The following is a 4,212-nucleotide window of genomic DNA, read 5'->3' on the forward strand; positions in this document are numbered from 1 at the left end:
CAATAAAGTTATACATTCTCATTTGGAGGTGTTTGAAAGAGTTTTTATGAATGAAGCTTATTTGAGCTTATGATAGTAGGTTTATGATTTTTATACGCTTGTTTATTTAAAAAATGTTAACTTTAGTCATTAAGGTTGGGTTTAAGCAATTTATAATAATAAAATTTTATTGAAAAGAGAAACATTTATTACACTTGTATATTTTCGATGTAATAGGTGTTTGTTTTTTTTTCAAAACCCTTTATTTATTTATTTATTTTTATAGGTTTCATGATAAATTTATGTCATAAGCTTAAATGTTACAAGGGTTTATTGAATAAGCACTTCAAGCATTTATTTTCAACTACATCTCAAATGTTGCAGTGACTGGTAAAATAACTCCAAATAAGAGGGAGAAATTATTGTATAATGCGTACACTAGGCGTCAGTGAGCAGGGTGTATGAACTTATTTAATTTAAAGTGCATCATAGTCTAATCTGCTAAAATTTAAGTGTTCATATATAGTTATTTGCCTACTTTAGAATATAACTCGTTTTAGAGATTTTTTTTTTCTATTTGGCGTTATATGTCTGACTGCCCATATTTCATTTTAAAGTTAAACATAAATTTAATCTTGTGTCAAATGTTTAGTGGGGGGATGGCAAAAGATCTGGACTCTCAAACTGAACTTATATTTAAAGACAATCAAAAGCATAATGGGATCAATTAGGCTTTCATTGCAGCTAGATGTACAATCAAGGCATTGAATTACCTCCGCATGGTCACCAAGCACTAAATACATGTTTGAGCATTCCAAGTTTGCATCTAATGTTGCGGCATTAAAAGGAAAAAAGCTAATTTTCCTTGACTGAATAGCTCGATTTAGTTCAGTTGCCAGGGTTCGAAGTATTTAAGTGTAATAAGTATTCGCATTACTGAGACAAAAAGAGGATAAGAATCTATTACTCCGTGCGCTGTGGGTAAAACTATGATTCAATGTAGTTGATCACATTGGACCTTCATCTAGCTAACGTTTTTTGGTTTATTTACACAAGAATAACATACTTTGGCAGTCACCAAATGCACTGGAGTATCACTTTTTTGTTGAGGATTCTATTGCTTTCGATTCCAGTTTTATGCAACACTAATGGAACAGTTTTTTTTTTCCTTTTTCTTTTGTTAAATACCTTCAATTCTTAAACAGTTTGCAAAATTTCCAATCCCCCTCATCTATAAATGAGAAATGTGAAAAAAAAAAAAAAAAAAAACTAACAGCTCAGCGAAGTTACTTAGTGGAACCATCAAGATCAACAAAAGACAATGTTATCATAAAAATAACTAAACTATAAAATAAGATTTGGCAAGGTTCTGTCTCATTCGTCTATTTCCACCTTAAAATTGATAAACAATTTAATAGAAGCCCAACCTCAAAACTCCTTTAGACTAACCGTCATGTACGAATGGTTACGTCACACTTTTTAATTGGGTCATGAATTATTTAAATTTTGATTTGATTTTTGTGTCAAGCCAAAATGGATAACAATTATGTAAAGAATGAGTGGTCAGTATGTTTAAACTAATAGATATATTTTATTAAAAATAAACAATTTATATTTTTTATCTATATTTAAAAATATAATTTTATATATTAAGATTTAATCATTTGTAAAAATTTATAAAATTACTCTTTGATTACTCTTTAAATCTTGCATGTATCTCATATCTAGGTGATGATTTTAAAAATTAAAATATATGTAATAATGTAATTTTAGTATATAATAAAAAATAAATTTTAAATTAACAAAACTTTGAATGTTATTTTAGTTTTTTAAGATTTTTTGCAAATCCTTATATGCATGTAGTTTATGATTTTTAAAATTAAAATTTTCACATTCATTCTTATAATCTCAATTCATTATAAAAAATTTTATATTGATAAATTGTTTTAGATCTTTTTCATGACATTCCTACACATCGGTTGAATCTATTTAGCATAATATTTGCAAAATTTGCTTAAGTCATTTTAACTTCTTTTGAGTGAAAGTTACAAGAAAAAAGATAGTTTATTGGATAAATATCATTTAAAAATATTATTAACTTAAGCAAATTATTTATACAATAATCTTGCAATTTTAGCTTAAGTGAAAAATAATGACTCAAGTAAAAACTATTAAAATTTTGTATAGTCATCACTATATAAAATTAGTTTAAGCGAATATTGAATGAATTAAGCAAAATTTACATAGAATCATTTTCCTACATTGTTTAGCATTCAATCATATCTGTTAAATCATTATTTCTATTTTGATTTAGTCAAATTGTTTGCTGTTAAAAGAATTGGGATGAATATATAATATTTTTAAATTTAATTGGTTATACTTACAAAGATAATTCTAGGTTGTTAGATTTGAGAAAAAGATTTGCATGCAATAAAAAGGAAATAAAGAGGAATTGAAGTAGAATAAAGAGGACTTGAACAAAACTTTTGTGACACTATTTTAAATGGATATCCCTTATATACTTTTAACCTTAAATTTAAACCACAACTATTAAATGTATCGAATTAGCTGTTACAAACACAAAAGAAATGTTTGAACTAGATTTAAAAACAAAGATGAAAGGAAGTGAGAATACAAAATAGGGCTAAATTTTATATAAATAAAAAGGAAACTTACCTTCAAAACTATTATAATTATATTTTTAAAAGATATATGCTTTAAAAAAAATACTTGGACCTATTTTCAATATCTAATATTTTGATAACCTTAACTTACAAAATTATTAAGAATTAAAATATAAATATTATAACTTTTAAAATTTGTTATAGTAAGTCATTTTGCTATTTAGGATTATAATTCACTAACTCACCTTTGTTGTCATCTTGATTTTTATGATTCACATATTCTGTCTTAATAATTTTAAATGCTTTTTTTTTCTTATTGATCATTGGTTATTAAGTTTTAAAAAAGAAATGGTGAACGAGTGTTTGGTTAATTTTTATTTTTAACTTAAGAGTTAAATTCTAGAAAAAAAATTATTTGAGAATTATAGTTGTGCATTATTATAACATAGCTAAAAATTAGTGCTAATCTTTTTAAAAAAGGATATTCTTTTTATCATTTAGCATACATTATCGTGTATATTACTTATACGATAAGGGTGATGATTAACGTCAACTCAACTGAGTGTATTATATAAATCATAAATAAATTAGTGAGATGACATGTTATAACATGTTTTAAAAGTTATTGTATTTATATTTTGATTCTTAATAAATTTTATATGTTAAGAATATCAAAATACCGTAAATTTAAAATAGGTCTTTTTAAAGTATCTTTTTAAGGCAAATATCTTTCAAAAACATAATTATAATAGTTTCAAAGGTAAGTTTCTGTTTTATTCACATAAAATTTAACCTTGTTCTATCAAATTCACTCCCTTTATCTTTATTTTTTAAGTTAGTTTAAGCATTTTCTTTATATTTCTAACAGTTAGTTCATTAAATTTTTTGGTTGCGATTGAAATTTAAGGTTAAAAGTCTGAAAGGAATATCTAAGGCAAGAGATCAAATAGAATAAGATAATTCCAATTGGAACAGTATGTAGAAACTTTGTTCAATCTGTCTTATCCTACTTCAATTCCTCCTTATTTTTTAAACTTGTTTCCTAAATCTAACAACCTAAATAACCTTACTATTTTTACATTTTCATACTTTGAATTGTGATCTTTGTAGGCAAAACCAATTAAATTTGAAAACAATATATATTCATTCCAATTCTTTTAACAACGAACAACTTAGCTAAATTAGAACAACTTAACTAAATTAAAATAAGTGTAATGACTAAAGAAATATTGTTGAATGTTAAAAAACTGCAGAAAAATCATTCTTTGTAAATTTCACTTAAGTCATACAATATTTACTCAAATTAAGTTTATATAATGATGAACTTACAACATTTCATCAATTTTCGCTTAAGCGATTATTTTTTGTTTAAGTTGAACTTGCAAGTTTCTTGTGTCTACATAATTTGCTTAAGTCATGCAAATTTTTCTTAAGCTAACAATATTCCCATTCAAGCTAATTCATTACTGTTTAAGCAATATTCATTCAATAAGTAATTTTTTTTACTATAACTTTCACTTAAATGGATTTTGTAGACATTATGCTAAGTAGATACGACTAGTGTACCAAGGAAAGCATGAAAAGATCTAAGATAATATTAAACAATCTA

Source organism: Abrus precatorius, unplaced genomic scaffold (assembly GCF_003935025.1).
Source record: "Abrus precatorius isolate BTA unplaced genomic scaffold, Abrus_2018 Scaffold3, whole genome shotgun sequence".
NCBI lineage: Eukaryota > Viridiplantae > Streptophyta > Magnoliopsida > Fabales > Fabaceae > Abrus > Abrus precatorius.